This window comes from Acanthaster planci, linkage group LG07, assembly GCF_054643075.1.
Source record: "Acanthaster planci isolate LZ-2023a linkage group LG07, COTS_SCS, whole genome shotgun sequence".
In the NCBI taxonomy this organism is placed as follows: Eukaryota; Metazoa; Echinodermata; class Asteroidea; order Valvatida; family Acanthasteridae; genus Acanthaster; species Acanthaster planci.
Genome location: NC_141783.1, coordinates 12,666,474 through 12,688,242, shown reverse-complemented (window position 1 = coordinate 12,688,242; position 21,769 = coordinate 12,666,474). Strand labels below are relative to the sequence as shown.

The 21,769-nt window shown below is 37.1% G+C and overlaps 1 protein-coding gene and 1 long non-coding RNA gene across 2 annotated transcripts in view; one reads left to right on the top strand and one right to left on the bottom strand.

Annotated features, from left to right (window-relative positions):
* Window positions 1–21,769, top strand: part of LOC110981791 (uncharacterized) — a 169,160-nt gene that overhangs the window by 94,587 nt on the left and 52,804 nt on the right. The window lies entirely within an intron of this gene.
* On the bottom strand, window positions 6,258–13,222 carry LOC147798648 (uncharacterized). The gene is made up of 4 exons (XR_015425852.1): window positions 12,672–13,222; window positions 9,960–10,043; window positions 9,740–9,831; window positions 6,258–9,192 (listed from the first exon to the last, which is right to left on the bottom strand). It is a non-coding gene; the product is annotated as an uncharacterized LOC147798648 (long non-coding RNA).

Below are 21,769 nucleotides of genomic sequence, written 5' to 3'. Positions count from 1 at the left end.
TTTGTGGGTATATCTGTCTAATGTCTCTCTGCATTGTTCTAGAGGGTACTGAGAATGGAGTCGGTAATATCCAGGAAGTTAAACAGTACACCTATTGATGGCTTTGTGGTGGTATAAAACCAGCTTCCATCACTGATCCGTGCAGCATTTTATCTGCCTCGAGGGGGATCAAAAGAGGGCGCAATTTGACAAGTACCTGAGGCTCATTTGGTAGAACTACAGTGCTCTGGATTATGTACGAGTGTAAAAATACAGGTGTTGCAGTCACATCACGATCAACACAATGTACATTCCTCATAAAAGCATGGCTCCTGTCAACCCATGAGGGGTGTTTCTCCTCCAGGCAGATATTTCCCTCTGCTTTCTCACCTCGAGAAAATAGAATGCTTCGTGGATCATCTCAGACGGCCACTTATATCTGTCCAACACCACGAGATGAAACATTCAATATTTGTTTTAGGACACATTTTTCACAGATTCTACTTGATTGAAGAGATAACTGAAAAATTCAATCCAAATGAAAGATGCATCTATTTGAATAAGAAATTCTGTTTGAAAATTTGTACCCAGTTCTTTGGTGCTAACACTTTGAAATGGGCGTGACACGCACACCAGTTCGTATCACACAATGTCGCTGATCATGCATATACATGTATGTTCCTTTAGTGTCTTGTAGCAATTTGATTACAACAGGTTTATTTCTTTTGGCTGTGCACCGTGAGATAGCAAAACTATTGAAAACCAAGTGACTGGCTATCGGCCTATCAAGATGTAGAATCTGCGAGTGAAATATCATAAATTTAAATTTCATTAAGGATGTCTGTGCGCTGAGCTTTCAGAATCCAGCAGCAGTGAAATATGGTGAATTTCCAACTTGTAAAGTTGAATTAAAGTCTCACCAAAAACCCTGACTGTAATGTTTTTTACATTTTTTACAAGTTACTGCCTGTTTTGGATTTTGGTTCCCGGTTCAGCAGGGTTGAGGTTATAAAGCTGTAGTATTACAAGGTAGGCAAAATAAGGAGGCAGTTGAGAGCAAGTATTTGGAAAGAAGTGTGTGGGGCTCTTTTATATCTTGTTGGAGTGTTGCTATTAAAAGTAACAGCAGAGGAGGCATTGTGTATTTTAATGCATATACACATACATTATGTGTGAACCCAAAAGTTGTTTCGTGGACAGGTGGTTTTTAACAAAATGTACAGTTCAGCTTTGGCAGTATTTTTAGAGGTCAAATAGAGCCAAGCATTTTTACCATTAAATATTCAGAGTTTGCCACATGGAACAAGCCATCAAATGATGATAATTCTTAGGAAGTTGACTAATTGGAAAAGCAAAGCATTGATTCCCTTAAAGAAAAATGCAAAGGATGTATCAACTACTAAGGGAATTTGTAAAGAACTCTGTAAAGGTAAATTGTTTGAATTCAACAGTGACTTTAAGTGCCAAGAAAAGGTGTAAAATCGATAAACATCGTAACTGTACGAGGTGTTCTATTTGTCAGCATTCATATTTTTAATGTCAAGCTTTGGTTTTAATTTAAGTTAAGTCTCCAATACTAAACAAGCTGTAACAAAATCAATTCAAATTCAAATGGGTGTGTATTTGAAGGTACATGAAGGCCTGTGCAAGTAACTTAAAGTTGGAGTTTAATTTCTGCTCCATTCGCCTGAGACTCAGGCTCAGATATAATTCCTGTTACATGTCCACGTACAGTGCTTCCTGTTGATATTTTCTTATGTGACAAAACTTTACAGATTATATGCGAGCAGTATGCAGGTTTAAGACAACTGCCATTAATATGTGGATGATACCAAAACATCAGTGGAAAGACAATTCTTAATCACTTGACATTCATGTTGTTACAGGCTCTGTACTTGAATTCACGTTAACACATGTTCACATGAATACATATACACATGTACATGTATTCACATGTATAGCTTTTATCAAAATAATTATAAAACACATAACTCCAAAAAGAAGATAACTCCAGTGTCATTTTTTATGTGTGCCATGGTTTTATGTTCTACTTACATCGACATCTGAAATTGCAAGTATAAATAAAAAGAATACATGTATTCACATGTGGCGCTTTCGTTTAAATAATGGTAATAAAAGAAACTGCAATTTCATTTTTACATGCAATCTACCTGTAGTCTCAGGTACCACTGACATTAACAGCATAAATTACAAGTATTAATTATTAATTAAAATAGTGGTAATGAACACATTAACGGTAAGGAGACTTTCCGTGTCGTATGTATGCTTCAAAATCTTAGGTACTATTCAACTTTTTATTGTAGCTAACTAGGATATCTACACACGGATGATATAGTTTTCCAATTTGAATATTCAAATCCAAAATTCATGAAAAGGAAGGGAGAATTTTGTTTGTTTTAAATCAGAAAAACTGCACTGTGGTGGCTTGTTTTATGCAGATCAGCTACTTTTAAGTTTCTCATAACACCTCAAAATGAGCTTTCAAAATTTACTTCAGTCCCAGAAATGTGCAATTCCTTGATTTTAGTCTTGTTGAATTTTAAGTAACATTAATCAGCTGTTTGGGCTTCTACATCAGCATGCATACATGTTCTTTGGGATGAATTCTCCATATTGGTGCCATTAATGAATCTTTTCAACATTTATAACCCGGCTATAAGCAAAAGTAATTATCCTTGATCTGTAAGCTTTTTTGGATAGGCGATCTTGGGTAAAGCTTTGTTACAAATAATGTGTGCGTTCCTGCAGCGAAATACTGCAGAGTAAAATTACAGAACATGTATTTCTACAGGTGCTTACTGACTCATGTTTTGACCTACGGTATATCATTTCTCAAATTCTCACATCAGCTCGTAGAATTGCCCCAAAATCTTGCTTAGTACATTACTTTTGGTTATTAGAGTTTTCTACCCATCTTTGGTACAAATCAAACAAGGATCTTTTAGCAAGTAATATGTAAACTATTCCCTTCAAAAAAAGCTGCAATATACGCTTGCATCCATGATTCCAGCCTAATTTTTTGGGGGGAAAACTTAGCTGTTACTGTATTCCATTTCACTGGCAGACCATTCAGTGAAATCTCCGGTCCCCTTTGATCTGATGCATGTACCACATTTTGTGGTTCTGATGTGTGCACCATAGTTAAGAAGTTTCATTACATTTCATTTTTCAAATTTGTCCACTTCTTTAATTGGATTTACTTGCATTTTGGGGGCAGCCGTTAAAGGGATAATAGTATTATTCCACCAAATCTTAGGTCTCACTGATTGAAGACTGCTAACTATCTTTTTAAATATGTCAGACAGCTGTTTGATTCGGGAATATTGTGTGTTGATTCAGGCCAGTTAAGAATGTAAGAATATGAGAATGTAAGCAAACAGAGAAATTCAAAATGCTCACATAAAGTGAAGTGAACAAATAGAATGAGTTGTATTTTTGATTGTTTCCGTGAATTGTGCAAATCAGCAGAATTCAGTGTTTTTTTTACTGAGTCTTCATAACTTAAAAGATCAGATGGACGCACATTGAACCCATACATATGTATGGGTTCTCCTGTGTGTTTGTTATGAATTGTTCAAATAAGCAGTTTGGAATCTCTGTAATGTTATCTTACTGACTCCTAACTTAAAAGCTCAGATGCATGCATATTGAACCCATACATGTCATGTTTTTCTGCCGTGTTTGCTGTTGCCATGGATGCAGTTGCCACATATGAAACCACTGCAGCTGGAAATGAATGTGTGCCTCTGAACTTTGTTCCCTGTGCATGTTGTTCTTCACTCATTGTCTTGTATATGGACACATGAAGTACTTATGAGATTGTGAAATGGATGTTAGTTACAGACATCAGTATTTTTTACACTACAGGAATTTCCTTGTTATTCCGATTTTCAAGGAACTTCACTGGTACCCAGTGTAATAAAAAGGAGTGTTTTTTAAAGTCTAGGCTTGTGGTGTTTTAATCAGTTCAAGTTGAAGCGCCTTCCTACCGGTACATATCTAAACCCCTCCATAGATACAAGCCAAATGTTGATCTGTTGATGACAAGAACTGCCCGTAGAATCTAATAATGTAATCTACATTTGGGTGGTAATCAGGAACCCTGCAGATCTGCAAAGTGTCTGTCTAAATCAGACAGCAGTAAATAGCAACAGACACAACACATTCCTGAAAGTGGCGCACTCCTTAACTAAACCACATTTTTTAATAAAACCATGTGGATGATTGAACTAGATTTAAGGTGTTTATTCATTTTTAATTGATGGACAGTGTTTCAGTCATGGAAGAAATACTGTACATGTAGATATTTGCGAAGAGGAGTAGGCCACGTGGTATTGTTGTACACCCACAAACCTGGCTGGTGAAATTCCAGCACCCCCATGTTTTACTTGTTCTCATTGCCTTGCATTCCCAGGGTCTCTTATTTAGCTCAGCTATGCATATGGAAATGTAGCAGAGAGACTAATTTATTCATTTTAAGTTATTCATGCTGTACTATTGTGTGAACGTGTGTTCCTTCACTCCTTTGTCCTTGTCTTTCCGCTGCTCAATTTGGCATCTTGGAATTTTTCCCTACACATGGCTGCATGGCTGAGCATGGTAGGGTTCCCTGGAATGCTAATACCTGTATTTGTTTACCGCAGACTTTGCAACCGTCAGTCATTCTCCAAGATATTGTGCAATTCATATTTGTAACCGAACTACACTTTTGGACATGTGATTTCTTATTCTGTACTTCACATTTGTACATGCGGCAGTAGAACTTTGAAGAATTTAGGTCAACTTATTTTGTTTAGATGGCCATAACCACCACGCCTTTACACAGAGGTTCTTCTCTGTATGAGTGATAGATAATCAAGATAGTCCAGTTAGTTGCTACCCCACTTGAAGGAAGACTTCAGAAGACGGCACTGTGCCATGATGTTACAGGTTCCTTGGGGACTTCACAACATTGCTATTGTAACCTGGAAATTGTTCGGAATTACCCTTTGTAAAAACAAAAATTGTTCCACAGGGAAACCTCTGTGCTTTCCTGCGGAACAAAAGCAGCGGCCTGCAAAATGGCAGCCATGCAAACCCTCTATTTCCTTTATTTCCGTATGATGTGCTGGAGTGATCTACACCTGTTATTTTGGAGATTTTTTAGGCTGAAACTACCCTCAGACAAGGCTTTGTGACTTTGTGAATTCTACAAAGCTGCAGCACTCTCCAAATTAGTTTAAAAAATGATTGCCAAGATCTCACGAAGTGCTCATAGGGTTTGTCAGATATTCTCCGTGTTTGCAAATAAGTGAGTGTGAATTTTGAACACATTCAAATTTCCCAGTGACTTTTGCCATATGTGTTCAGTCTTGGATTGTCTCAAAATAGTCTCAAAGCCTTCGCAATTGTTGGCTTACAGGTGCCAAACCATTTAAAAATGTCGCTAGCTTTTGTAAACTAAAAAAGGCTTGATCCCTGGGCTGGTCAGGGAAGACCCAGGCCTTGAGCCTTGGCTGGTCTTCAAGGTCCATCTAATGGTGTTGCACGTCCATCTTCTCCAGAGGCTGGATGCAGACTGATGCTGACCTCGAAATATGATTCTTGTCCCTTCGCATGAGTTTGCCAAGGTCATGAAAACATCTCAACACTTTTGTGCAAATGTTTGATGAATGTCATGTGACTTTTGTCATATTTCTCAAAACAGAATTGACCACAAGTTGACTAAAATTGCTGTGAATTGCCGGGAAAAAGGCCACAGAAAATTCTAAACATGCACAAATCACGGCTTTTCTCTGGAGAAAGTGCAGGGAACCTAGTTTGCCAAGCTTGCCAACATGGCCAACTCTAGTGAGAGGCCACCCTCAAGAAGTAACATGAAGAGAAGTAAATCGTAATGCTTGATTTTATTTGTAAATACAAGTGTTTGAAAGTGCATATGTTGCAAATGTCTATCTGTAGTCCAGGACTCGGGTTTCATTGTTATTCTTGAGAGATTTTCTGACAAGAATTTGGGATTACTGCTAGATTTGCACAGGTTGATTAGCAGTGACGAGAACCATCAGTGCATTCCCATTTTTCCTGTGGTTAAACCAGAGCCATTCTTCCTCCCCTCCCCACTGTCTTCTCCCTTTTGAAATAAGACGAAGAGACAAACTTTGGGGGACATTCATATTTCTTCCTCCCCAAAGTAAGAGAACCCTCAAATTGGGCACAGCTGTCAGAATTCTAGTTCCCCTCCCACCCCCTTTGTTTTTTTCTTGATTGGCCCTTGGGTATAGCGTGCAATTTCAGATAAGTAAGAGTCAGATGTCAGCAATGCACAGCACACGAGGGTCATGTACATTGTGCCCGACTCCTTTTATCATCATCAATTGCCCTTTTTCTTTTTTTCTGTTTTTTTCCCTCTTTTTTTAAAATAGTGTTTCTCTTTTTGTTATTCTTTTTTGTTCTTATTTCCTTTCTCGTTTCTATATTTTATTCAGTTTAATATGTGATTAATACAATTCACATGGCTTAATTGTAACATAAAATCAACACAATCCATTGTACTATTTTTTATAAAATTAAATTAATAAATTTTAATTTTAATTAAATTTTTGACTATCAAAACTTAAACAGTAAACAATAGTGAACATGTACGTGAACATTCCTTGCTATACCATTCGACACATTCATCCCCATTTATTTTCAGTTTAATATGTGATTAATACAATTCACATGGCTTAATTGTAGCATAAAATCAACACAATCCATTGTACCATTTTTTATAAAATTAAATTAATAAATTTTAATTTTAATTAAATTTTTGACTATCATAACTTAAACAGTAAACAATAGTGAACATGTACGTGAACATTCCTTGCTATACCATTCAACACATTCATCCCCATTTATTTTTTAAAGGAAGGAATGAATGTGATCCATGCTTGTAGTCTATAGCTCTGCCACATTCATGCAGCAAAGTTGTGCAGCAGTGAGGACTTCAGGAGGAAGTAAATTTCGTTTTCTACACTCATCAATGACTTTCTGTTCTTCACAAGCATGCATTTCATCACCAGTGTGAAAGTTTACGCCAGAATCAATACTTATCCCACAGAATGTTGTTTTTTCAACACGTTTGAATTTCTCATTGCTTTCCTTTGGTGCTGTTTGGTCTTGTACAGGTTTACCATTGTTTTCCTCATTTCTAAATCTTATGTAACAACATCTTTCTACGGATAGGCCATTTTCATCTAATTCTTTGCAAAGATTGTCCATAGTTTCTTTCAGTTTTTCATACCATACTAATTTTTTAACTTTTTTTTCATTAGTACAAATTATGACTATTTCATTTTGGTTTACAATAATCGGATAATCTGAAATATCAGTCATGACAATGGCATACAGAAGGTCTAACAAGGATGAGTTACATGTACTTGGGGTATTTTGATATCTACTTTTAAAATAGCTTGATAACCAGTTTAAAAGAGCTCCATATATTCCAATTTTCTTTAATTTTGTTGGAAGGATTCCACTCTCTATTTCTGATCTTTTTAAACTAAAGAATACACCAATTGGAGAGAGTTTGTCGTTAAGAGCCCTTTGTACATTGTTAACAAGATATGCCATTTTGTTCACTTTTTGAGTTTCAAACAAGTGCGGATTGTTGTAAGTCAATTTATTTTTGTCTAATAAATTCTTTGTTAGCTTGCAAACAATTTTTTCAAAAATGTCATCACATTGGGGAAATACGCATTTCTCCCAAACCTGCCATTGCTCAACAACCTCTTTCAAGGAATGCAGTGAGGAATAATCAGGACTTTTACCTTCACGTAAAGATTGATTGAAAACTTTGCTTAGGGATGCAGTCAAATTTAAGTCTTCTGTTATAAGTTGCGGACAGAATCTATGTAAGCTGAGATGGGAATTATCTTTAATAATCTGGTGAATCAATTCTACAATCTCTTCAGACGTTGTATCTGTAAAGAGGCCATCTGAAGGTGTTTTTACAAATTCCTTACGAGTCCCACAGAAATATTGGTATGTAAATTCACTTTGTGGCATGTGTGCCATTTTATATTCAGAAGTACAAATACATGCACAAGGTTTGCTACATTTAAATTTGTCTTTAATCATTACATTAATAAAATTAATAATTTCACGCTTTACTTCATCATTTTGGAATTTCGTTATATAATAATCACTTTTAATTTTACTTGTCCATCTATAAAATTTTTCTGTTTCTCGACTTAATACTAATTTTGTGTCAGTTAAAGAAAAACCGTTTATTGTTTTATATGCAATTTCGTTCTTAAGATGAGTTTTAAATGCTTGTTTGTCTTCAATACTAACTTTCCAATTTACTGCATTATTTACTTTATCCAATGAAATGAACTGAAATATTGGAAAGTGATCGGATACAGCACTTAACAATATCCCCCCCGTGTCTGCAGTTGCATACTTGGCATTGGTATATATATTGTCAATTAATGTCCTTGACTCTTTAGTTTCAGTGATACAGACACGGGTTGATCTGTTAATGAGTGGCTTGTAATTATAATTGAATACAGCATTAAGAAACTTTTTATAACGTTTGTCTAAAAGATTGATATTGAAGTCTCCCATGATGAAAAGTACTTTGTTTTCCTCAGCTATCTTTGCAAAAACATTTGTAACAGAATCTCGAAATTCACCCATGCGATTTTTTCTCACAAATGATGGGTTGTAAATGACTCCAAAAATGATGTTTCTACTGGCTATGCCAGTTACTTCAATGAAAAGTGAATTGCATGGTGTCTCACAGTCTTTAACTTGCACTGTAAGATCTTTTCTTCTCTCGAAAGTGATGCCGTTACGCACAAAAAATGCCACCCCACCACCTGCTTTGTCTTTCCTTTCATTACCCACGAAAGTATAGTGGCAAATGTGCAAAGAGGGGTCACCCTTTTTAAGAGACGTCTCCGAACATCCAATTATATCCCATGGATAACCGAGCTCTTCCAGATAATCATTAATTTTGTCAGAATTATACTTTAGATTATTAGCATTGATACAAATCATAGAAAGGTATTCAGTGGTCTTATTTCTTGTTTTTTCATACTTTTGTTTAAACTCGTAGCTCTTAAAGTATCGAGACTCGTTTGTTATCCTCACCTCTGAGGGATTCTCACCGGGTTTTCTCTCCGGTTCGCGTACTAACACTTTGTTAGCTGAACATTTTAGAAGGTTTGTCTGAAATACAAAATAGATAACAAACGTTAGTGAACATATATGTTGTTTTTTAATACATGGGGAGGGAGAGAAGAGGCTTGAGCTAAATCAAAAGATGCTACTTGCTACTACACCCTGTATACAGCCTTGTCAGGTTTCAAATTGTTTCATTCTTTCTTTCTTCTTAATTCCTACTTGCAGGCCTAATTATGCCCATTGTGTTGCAATCAGGGCCCATTCTTGTATGTGTGGCTTGTTCAGTAGGTTCTCAATTTACCTGTCTTCATCAGCTAGCCACTTCTGGGGAAGTGCCTTAAATGTAAATTTCATGAATTACCCAGAATTTGCACTTTTTATCATCCCGGCTGATTTTTAATTTCTGTGTTTTATGTTTAGCTTATTTGGGCACGTTGTTTGCCTTATCTTTCTTCGCTGTTGCCACAGGATACAGGTTTGCACAAATCTATAATGTGATATCTGGATGTACATGTATTTCTCATCAGGGGATTTCCAGAAATTTTTGTAACCTTACAGCACGTCATATTGGTGGTATTTATTAACCACTTACAGCCGAGTGTGCCCATATATGGACACATTCTTCTAATCCACACAGCCGGTTGGCCGTCGCCCAGCCCGCCCATTGTTTGTCGTTCCTAAGGGCTGAGGACAAACAAAGAAGCCGTTATGTAACATAGACATAACAATGGTGACAAGTATGTTGGATACGAATGTCAAAGTCAAAATCATAAAGCACTGCCCGCAGCTTGTTAATCAAGGGGCTGTTTTACCCGGCGACAAGTGGTTACATCCATGCATTCACTCGAGATCATTGCTATATTTCATCGCAGTCATACTTCCTGGTGCTGATAAACCTGTGGTGATGAAAACAACATGGCGCACGATCTAGTGGTTTAATTGAAATAGAGATGTGGACTTGAAGCCCTGGCTTTTACTCCGTTCCATTCCACCCCCAATGTTTTCCCAACTGATAAAGGAGGTCCCCGAAAACACGAGTGCTTAATTGGTATTTGGTATGGTATTTATTTAATTAAGGAATAAAAGGCAGACACTAGAAACAAATTCCCATGCATAAAGGTAGATGTGTTGATGTTACAAAATACAATAAACACCCCCAGCCCTCATCTCAAATACCAGTGTAGAAGTCAAATTGAAAGCCAAGAGCTTTCAGGCTCGAACAGTATTGACAGTATGCAATGTAATCACTGCATTTGCCGGTTTGTTGTGGTTTTCTCTTTGTCGTCTTGGAAACATTTATTCTGTTTGAATTCCCCCCTTGAAACATCTTTTATACGTGAACCTGTTGATGAAATCGGAATCCGAAATGAATCTGTTGAAATTAGAGAGCAATAAACAACAACCGTCAAGAAACGTTAAGTTGTAACTTTAATTGAAAGGATAGCTCTTTTCATAATCAATTTACTTGAGACTGTGTACTGCAGATTTTCAGTAATGACTGACAAATGATTTTGTATTGAGAAAGGGGGTCATTCCACTGTCCCCTACAAATTTTTTATTGTTGGGAGGGAGGAAAACTGTGTAATTACAGAAGCATTTACATGTAGTATCGGCCCCACAGAAAGACCATAAAAGGTTACATACGTGGATGTAAAAGCAAACTCTTTGGATCTGCCTTTGAGTTAAGCATTTAATTTTAGATAATTAGAAGTGAGACGTCATACCATGATGCATAATATACATTGTACACTGTACAGTTGTTGGCTGCTATGTAGGGGTACATGTATATGGCATTTGTATCCCCCCGGTGTACTAAATCATGGACCCCTTCGCAAATGGGAGATCATTATCGACCATGATAAAATTATTAATAAGCAGTGAATTGGGCAATACCGTGTACCCTGTGTTCATTTCAGTGTTTGGCAGAGGGGATAGCATGCACTGTTGTATAATAGCTTCTGTATACACCGCGTGTGCGTTACATGTGCAGACACATATACTGTGGTTAGGAGTCATTTACACACGGAAACCCATTGGAAATTTTGTGAGAACATTGTGATCCTCTCATCCAGAAAACAGCCAATTAGGAGCCGCAGAATGTTGACCAATGTCAAAGATGGTTTGGAGTGGCAACCATCTAATCAGAGATTGTTTTCTGTGTTACTTGGCAAGGCCTGGCCAGAAGCCAATTAGAAGTTGGGTTGGTTCTTTTCTCTTTCGAGGTTAAAACTTTGAGCAGAAAGGAAAAATTGCCGTGTTGTCACTTTTGTCTCAACCTAAGAAGGAGCAACCACCTTCCCCTTCCTCCTCCGATAAACACCCCCATGGCTTAGGAATGATTTGTTACTCTTGACATGATGAAATTTTAAATGATATGTAGATGAGATAAAGTTCATTATGATGGATTATGTAATTAACTCAATGGAGTAGCTATAGTGTCTAATGGTGGCTGTAAACTATGTCTTCCCTTGAGTATTGTGACGGGAGAATAAACCATTCTTTTTTCTGTAATTACAAAGAAAGAAAGAATGGTGTTAGGAAACTCATTTTGCTGACTTTGCATATATGAACATAATAATTATTATGGCTTGGTAGAGTTTTGAAGTGAGGTGGCACTGTCCTAACGAATGGTTGCTTCGGCCCATCGGAAGGTCATTATCATTGAGTTGTGGTGCTCAAAGAATGGACATCGATATGTGTTGCATGCAACATAAGTGGGCTGCCCAGATTTCAGTGCCTGACGCATTAATATTGTGGCGGTTTCCCCTCCGTAGTCCGCAAACCCTTGGCTCGCCGGGCCACTCAGCCCGGTTGCGGCGCTGCTCGCACGTGATTTGGCCAGGGCCTGGATCCGTTTGGGTGGAAATATACCGCCCGTTACACCAAGGACAAGGGATGCTGATCAAAATGGCATGCCCGGCAAAGATATGTGTGATACCGTCTACTTCTAGCAGGTTTATTCACTTCCACTCACTTCCTCAATGCATGAGGTACCCTAACAAACTGATGCTAAACATTTGCAAACAGCAAGGAGGGGGCTTGAGGACCCATCGCACACCCCCTTGCCCTGCCGAGATGCACTGTCGCAAAATTAAGTAATAGTACAATACCGGTTCATGTACTCACATGAATTAATTACAACATCCCGTCAGCACCCAATCCTTGTGCACAATCCAAGATGAACTAACAGTTTGGTTACAATCGTCCACACATTAACTAAATCTCGGTGCCAAAGTTGTGTCAGTCAATCCAATCTGAACTCCTCAGCAGCTCGGCTTAGACTGACCAATTTTTCCCTTTCTGACATTATTTAATTCCCTCCCCTGTTTTCCACAGTCTTGAAAACACCATCTTAGCACAAAGATGCAAAACAATGGTCCACAATACCCATTTCAACCTTTCTTCCATTTACTAATTTTTATCACACTCCGGATATTGTCAAACTCTCCCCCCTTTTTCCATCATGGCAGTCTTATTAGTTCAGTTTCCCACTTTCTACAACATAATTCACTCACTAAAAACACCTTGTCAATCCCCTGACAGTTACCCCGCTGCCATTCCTCTAGAGTTTAAAGGGTCACCAGACATTCGCGTTACAATGTGATGAATAAATTCCTTCTGACTGAGGCGTGCAAACACACCAGTATTTTTGTCTGCTTATAAACTGTATTATATCCACTCATCTGAAGTAAATACCTGTATGTCCTTGTATGTGTCTACATACATGTACATATACATTTCCTGACCAAGTGGTTCACATCACATCCAGCTTATGTTACAGAGCACCCAGTTTCATTTGAATTGGCACAAAATGCACAGCTATTTAGATCTGTTATGACTTTGTGGGTATATCTGTCTAATGTCTCTCTGCATTGTTCTAGAGGGTACTGAGAATGGAGTCGGTAATATCCAGGAAGTTAAACAGTACACCTATTGATGGCTTTGTGGTGGTATAAAACCAGCTTCCATCACTGATCCGTGCAGCATTTTATCTGCCTCGAGGGGGATCAAAAGAGGGCGCAATTTGACAAGTACCTGAGGCTCATTTGGTAGAACTACAGTGCTCTGGATTATGTACGAGTGTAAAAATACGGGTGTTGCAGTCACATCACGATCAACACAATGTACATTCCTCATAAAAGCATGGCTCCTGTCAACCCATGAGGGGTGTTTCTCCTCGAGGCAGATATTTCCCTCTGCTTTGTTCACCTCGAGAAAATAGAATGCTTCGTGGATCATCTCAGACGGCCACCTATATCTGTCCAACACCATGAGATGAAACATTCAATATTTGTTTTAGGACACATTTTTCACAGATTCTACTTGATTGAAGTGATAACTGAAAAATTCAATCCAAATGAAAGGTGCATCTACTTGAAAAAGAAATTCTTTTTGAAGATTTGTACCCAGTTCTCTGGTGCTAGCACTTTGGAATGGATGCGACACGCACACCAGTTCGCATCACACAATGTCGCTGATCATGCGTATATGTTCCTTTACTGTCTTGTAGCACTTTAATTACCACAGGTTTAGTTCTTTTGGCTGTGCACCGTGAGATAGCAAAACTATTGAAAACCAAGTGACTGGCCATCGGCCTATCAAGATGTAGAATCTGCAAGTGAAATATAAATTTAAATTTCATTAAGGATTTCTTGTGTGCGCTGAGCTTTCCGAATACAGCAGCAGTGAAATATGGTTAAATTTCCACCTTGAAAAGTTGAATTAAAGTCTCACCAAAAACCCTGACTGTAATGTTTTTTACATTTTTTACAAGTTACTGCCTGTTTTGGATTTTGGTTCCCGGTTCAGCAGGGTTGAGGTTATAAAGCTGTAGTATTACAAGGTAGGCAAAATAAGGAGGCAGTTATGAGCAAGTATTTGGAAAGAAGTGTGTGGGGCTCTTTTATATCTTGTTGGAGTGTTGCTATTAAAAGTAACAGCAGAGGAGGCATTGTGTATTTTAATGCATATACACACACATTATGTGTGAACCCAAAAGTTGTTTCGTGGACAAGTGGTTTTTAACAAAATGTACAGTTCAGCTTTGGCAGTATTTTTAGAGGTCAAATAGAGCCAAGCATTTTTACCATTAAATATTCAGAGTTTGCCACATGGAACAAGCCATCATATGATGATAATTCTTAGGAAGTTGACTAATTGGAAAAGCAAAGCATTGATTCCCTTAAAGAAAAATGCAAAGGATGTATCAACTACTAAGGGAATTTGTAAAGAACTCTGTAAAGGTAAATTGTTTGAATTCAACAGTGGCTTTAAGTGCCAAGAAAAGGTGTAAAATCGATAAACATCTTAACTGTACGAGGTGTTCTATTTGTCAGCATTCATATTTTTAATGTCAAGCTTTGGTTTTAATTTAAGTTAAGTCTCCAATACTAAACAAGCTGTAACAAAATCAATTCAAATTCAAATGGGTGTGTATTTGAAGGTACATGAAGGCCTGTGCAAGTAACTTAAAGTTGGAGTTTAATTTCTGCTCCATTCGCCTGAGACTCAGGCTCAGATATAATTCCTGTTACATGTCCACGTACAGTGCTTCCTGTTGATATTTTCTTATGTGACAAAACTTTACAGATTATATGCGAGCAGTATGCAGGTTTAAGACAACTGCCATTAATATGTGGATGATACCAAAACATCAGTGGAAAGACAATTCTTAATCACTTGACATTCATGTTGTTACAGGCTCTGTACTTGAATTCACGTTAACACATGTTCACATGAATACATATACACATGTACATGTATTCACATGTATAGCTTTTATCAAAATAATTATAAAACACATAACTCCAAAAAGAAGACAACTCCAGTGTCATTTTTTATGTGTGCCATGGTTTTATGTTCTACTTACATCGACATCTGAAATTGCAAGTATAAATAAAAAGAATACATGTATTCACATGTGGCGCTTTCATTTAAATAATGGTAATAAAAGAAACTGCAATTTCATTTTTACATGCAATCTACCTGTAGTCTCAGGTACCACTGACATTAACAGCATAAATTACAAGTATTAATTATTAATTAAAATAGTGGTAATGAACACATTAACGGTAAGGAGACTTTCCGTGTCGTATGTATGCTTCAAAATCTTAGGTACTATTCAACTTTTTATTGTAGCTAACTAGGATATCTACACACGGATGATATAGTTTTCGAATTTGAATATTCAAATCCAAAATTCATGAAAAGGAAGGGAGAATTTTGTTTGTTTTAAATCAGAAAAACTGCACTGTGGTGGCTTGTTTTATGCAGATCAGCTACTTTTAAGTTTCTCATAACACCTTGAAATGAGCTTTCAAAATTTACTTCAGTCCCAGAAATGTGCAATTCCTTGATTTTAGTCTTGTTGAATTTTAAGTAACGTTAATCAGCTGTTTGGGCTTCTACATCAGCATGCATACATGTTCTTTGGGATGAATTCTCCATATTGGTGCCATTAATGAATCTTTTCAACATTTATAACCCGGCTATAAGCAAAAGTAATTATCCTTGATCTGTAAGCTTTTTTGGATAGGCGATCTTGGGTAAAGCTTTGTTACAAATAATGTGTGTGTCCCTGCAGCGAAATACTGCAGAGTAAAATTACAGAACATGTATTTCCACAGGTGCTTACTGACTCATGTTTTGACCTACGGTATATCATTTCTCAAATTCTCACATCAGCTCGTAGAATTGCCCCAAAATCTTGCTTAGTACATTACTTTTGGTTATTAGAGTTTTCTACCCATCTTTGGTACAAATCAAACAAGGATCTTTTAGCAAGTAATATGTAAACTATTCCCTTCAAAAAAAGCTGCAATATACGCTTGCATCCATGATTCCAGCCTAATTTTTTGGGGGGAAAACTTAGCTGTTACTGTATTCCATTTCATTGGCACACCATTCAGTGAAATCTCCGGTCCCCTTTGATCTGATACATGTACCACATTTTGTGGTTCTGATGTGTGCACCGTAGTTCAGAAGTTTCATTACATTTCATTTTTCAAATTTGTCCACTTCTTTAATTGAATTTACTTGCATTTTTGGTGCAGCCGTTGAAGGGATAATAATATTATTCCACCAAATATTAGGTCTCACTGACTGAAGACTGCTAACTATTTTTTTTAAATATGTCAGCCAACTGTTTGATTCAGGAATATTGTGTGTTGATTCAGGCCAATGAAGAACGTGAGAATGTAAGCAAACAGAAATTCAGAATGCTTACATGAAGTGAAGTGAACAAATAGAATGTATTGTATTTTTGATTGTTTCCGTGAATTGTGCAAATCAGCAGAACTCAATGTTTTTTTACTGAGTCTTCATAACTTAAAAGATCAGATGGACGCCCATTGAACCCATACATATGTAGTTTTTCTCCTGTGTGTTTGTTATGAATTGTTCAAATAAGCAGTCTGAATTCTCTGTAATGTTATATTACTGACTCTTCCTAACTTAAAAGCTCAGATGCATGCACATTGAACCCATACATGTCATGTTTTTCTGCCGTGTTTGCTGTTGCCATGGATGCAGTTGCCACATATGAAGCCACTGCAGCTAGAAATGAATGTGTGCCTCTGAACTTTGTTCCCTGTGCATGTTGTTCTTCACTCATTGTCATGTATATGGACACCTGAAGTACTTATGAGATTGCGAAATGGATGTTAGTTACAGACATCAGAATTTTTTACACTACAGGAATTTCCTTGTTATTCCGATTTTCAAGGAACTTCACTGGCACCCAGTGTAATAAAAAGGAGTGTTTTTTAAAGTCTGGGCTTGTGGTGTTTTAATCAGTTCACGTTGAAGCGCCTTCCTACCGGTACATATCTAAACCCCTCCATAGATACAAGCCAAATGTTTGCCTCTGATCTGTTGATGACAAGAACTGCCCATAGAATCACTGGCACATACTTCATTATGTAGTCTACATTGGGGTGGTAATCAGGAACCCTGCAGATCTGCAAGGTGTCTGCCTAAATCAGACAGCAGTAAATAGCAACAGACACAACACATTCCTGAAAGTGGCGCACTCCTTAACTAAACCACATTTTTTAATAAAACCATGTGGATGATTGAACTAGATTTAAGGTGTTTATTCATTTTTAATTGATGGACAGTGTTTCAGTCATGGAAGAAATACTGTACATGTAGATATTTGCGAAGAGGAGTAGGCCACGTGGTATTGTTGTACACCCACAAACCTGGATGGTGAAGTTCCAGCACCCCCCATGTTTTACTTGTTCTCATTGCCTTGCATTCCCAGGGTCTCTTATTTAGCTCAGCTATGCATATGGAAATGTAGCAGAGAGACTAATTTATTCATTTTAAGTTTTCCGGCTGTACTATTGTGTGAACGTGTGTTCCTTCACTCTTTTGTCTTTGTCTTTCCGCTGCTCAATTTGGCATCTTGGAATTTTTCCCTACACTTGGCTGAGCATGGTAGGGTTCCCTGGAATGCTAATACCTGTATTTGTTTACCTCAGACTTTGCAGCCGTTAGTCATTCTCCAAGATATTGTGTAATACATAACCGAACTACACTTTTGGACATGTGATTTCTTATTCTGTACTTCACATTTGTACATACGGCAGTAGAACTTCGAAGAATTTAGGTCAACTTATTTTGTTTAGATGGCCATAACCACCACCCCTTTACACAGAGGTTCTTCTCTGTATGAGTGATAGATAATCAAGATAGTCCAGTTAGCTGCTACCCCACTTGAAGGAAGACTTCAGAAGATGGCACTGTGCCATGATGTTACTGGTTCCTTGGGGACTTCACAACATTGCTATTGTAACCTGGAAATTGTTCGGAATTACCCTTTGTAAAAACAAAAATTGTTCCACAGGGAAACCTCTGTGCTTTCCTGCGGAACAAAAGCACCGGCCTGCAAGATGGCAGCCATGCAAACCCTCTATTTCCTTTATTTCTGTATGATGTGCTGGAGAGATCTACACCTGTTATTTTGGAGATTTTTTTAGGCTGAAACTACCCTCAGACAAGGCTTTGTGACTTTTGTGAATTCTACAAAGTTGCAGCGCTCTCCAAATTAGTTTTAAAAATGATTGCCAAGATCTCACAAAGTGCTCAAAGGGTTTGTCAGATATCTGTTCTCCTAGTTTGCAAATAAGTGAGTGTGAATTTTGAACACATTCAAATTTCCCAGTGACTTTTGTCATATCTGTTCAGTCTTGGATTGTCTCAAAATAGTCTCAAAGCCTTCACATTTGTTGGCTTACAGGTGCCAAACCATTTAAAAATGTCGCTAGCTTTTGTAAACTAAAAAAGGCTTGATCCCTGGGCTGGTCAGGGAAGACCCGGGCCTTGAGCCTTGGCTGGTCTTCAAGGTCCATCTAATGGTGTTGCATGTCCATCTTCTCCAGAGGCTGGATGCAGACTGATGCTGACCTCGAAATATGATTCTTGTCCCTTCGCATGAGTTTGCCAAGGTCATGAAAACATCTCAACACTTTTGTGCAAATGTTTGATGAATGTCATGTGACTTTTGTCATATTTCTCAAAACAGAATTGACCACAAGTTGACTGAAATTGCTGTGAATTGCCGGGAAAAAGGCCACAGAAAATTCTAAACATGCACAAATCACGGCTTTTCTCTGGAGAAAGTGCAGGGAACCTAGTTTGCCAAGCTTGCCAACATGGCCAACTCTAGTGAGAGGCCACCCTCAAGAAGTAACATGAAGAGAAGTAAATCGTAATGCTTGATTTTATTTGTAAATACAAGTGTTTGAAAGTGCATATGTTGCAAATGTCTATCTGTAGTCCAGGACTCGGGTTTCATTGTTATTCTTGAGAGATTTTCTGACAAGAATTTGGGATTACTGCTAGATTTGCAGATGACAGGTTGATTAGCAGTGACGAGAACCATCAGTGCATTCCCATTTTTCCTGTGGTTAAACCAGAGCCATTCTTCCTCCCCTCCCCACTGTCTTCTCCCTTTTGAAATAAGACGAAGAGACAAACTTTGGGGGACATTCATATTTCTTCCTCCCCAAAGTAAGAGAACCCTCAAATTGGGCACAGCTGTCAGAATTCTAGTTCCCCTCCCACCCCCTTTGTTTTTTCTTGATTGGCCCTTGGGTATAGCGTGCAATTTCAGATAAGTAAGAGTCAGATGTCAGCAATGCACAGCACACGAGGGTCATGTACATTGTGCCCGACTCCTTTTATCATCATCAATTGCCCTTTTTCTTTTTTTCTGTTTTTTTCCCCTCTTTTTTTAAAATAGTGTTTCTCTTTTTGTTATTCTTTTTTGTTCTTATTTCCTTTCTCGTTTCTATATTTTATTCAGTTTAATATGTGATTAATACAATTCACATGGCTTAATTGTAACATAAAATCAACACAATCCATTGTACTATTTTTTATAAAAGTAAATTAATAAATTTTAATTTTAATTAAATTTTTTACTATCAAAACTTAAACAGTAAACAATAGTGAACATGTACGTGAACATTCCTTGCTATACCATTCAACACATTCATTCCCATTTATTTTTTAAAGGAAGGAATGAATGTGATCCATGCTTGTAGTCTATAGCTCTGCCACATTCATGCTGCAAAGTTGTGCAGCAGTGAGGACTTCAGGAGGAAGTAAATTTCGTTTTCTACACTCATCAATGACTTTCTGTTCTTCACAAGCATGCATTTCATCACCAGTGTGAAAGTTTACGCCAGAATCAATACTTATCCCACAGAATGTTGTTTTTTCAACACGTTTGAATTTCTCATTGCTTTCCTTTGGTGCTGTTTGGTCTTGTACAGGTTTACCATTGTTTTCCTCATTTCTAAATCTTATGTAACAACATCTTTCTACGGATAGGCCATTTTCATCTAATTCTTTGTAAAGATTGTCCATAGTTTCTTTCAGTTTTTCATACCATACTAATTTTTTAACTTTTTTTTCATTAGTACAAATTATGACTATTTCATTTTGGTTTACAATAATCGGATAATCTGAAATATCAGTCATGACAATGGCATACAGAAGGTCTAACAAGGATGAGTTACATGTACTTGGGGTATTTTGATATCTACTTTTAAAATAGCTTGATAACCAGTTTAAAAGAGCTCCATAAATTCCAATTTTCTTTAATTTTGTTGGAAGGATTCCACTGTCTATTTCTGATCTTTTTAAACTAAAGAATACACCAATTGGAGAGAGTTTGTCGTTAAGAGCCCTTTGTACATTGTTAACAAGATATGCCATTTTGTTTACTTTTTGAGTTTCAAACAAGTGCGGATTGTTGTAAGTCAATTTATTTTTGTCTAATAAATTCTTCGTTAGCTTGCAAACAATTTTTTCAAAAATGTCATCACATTGGGGAAATACGCATTTCTCCCAAACCTGCCATTGCTCAACAACCTCTTTCAAGGAATGCAGTGAGGAATAATCAGGACTTTTACCTTCACGTAAAGACTGATTGAAAACTTTGCTTAGGGATGCAGTCAAATTTAAGTCTTCTGTTATAAGTTGCGGACAGAATCTATGTAAGCTGAGATGGGAATTATCTTTAATAATCTGGTGAATCAATTCTACAATCTCTGCAGACGTTGTATCTGTAAAGAGGCCATCTGAAGGTGTTTTTACAAATTCCTTACGAGTCCCACAGAAATATTGGTATGTAAATTCACTTTGTGGCATGTGTGCCATTTTATATTCAGAAGTACAAATACATGCACAAGGTTTGCTACATTTAAATTTGTCTTTAATCATTACATTAATAAAATTAATAATTTCACGCTTTACTTCATCATTTTGGAATTTCGTTATATAATAATCACTTTTAATTTTACTTGTCCATCTATAAAATTTTTCTGTTTCTCGACTTAATACTAATTTTGTGTCAGTTAAAGAAAAACCGTTTATTGTTTTATATGCAATTTCGTTCTTAAGATGAGTTTTAAATGCTTGTTTGTCTTCAATACTAACTTTCCAATTTACTGCATTATTTACTTTATCCAATGAAATGAACTGAAATATTGGAAAGTGATCGGATACAGCACTTAACAATATCCCCCCTGTGTCTGCAGTTGCATACTTGGCATTGGTATATATATTGTCAATTAATGTCCTTGACTCTTTAGTTTCAGTGATACAGACACGGGTTGATCTGTTAATGAGTGGCTTGTAATTATAATTGAATACAGCATTAAGAAACTTTTTATAACGTTTGTCTAAAAGATTGATATTGAAGTCTCCCATGATGAAAAGTACTTTGTTTTCCTCAGCTATCTTTGCAAAAACATTTGTAACAGAATCTCGAAATTCACCCATGCGATTTTTTCTCACAAATGATGGGTTGTAAATGACTCCAAAAATGATGTTTCTACTGGCTATGCCAGTTACTTCAATGAAAAGTGAATTGCATGGTGTCTCACAGTCTTTAACTTGCACTGTAAGATCTTTTCTTCTCTCGAAAGTGATGCCGTTACGCACAAAAAATGCCACCCCACCACCTGCTTTGTCTTTCCTTTCATTACCCACGAAAGTATAGTGGCAAATGTGCAAAGAGGGGTCACCATTTTTAAGAGACGTCTCCGAACATCCAATTATATCCCATGGATAACCGAGCTCTTCCAGATAATCATTAATTTTGTCAAAA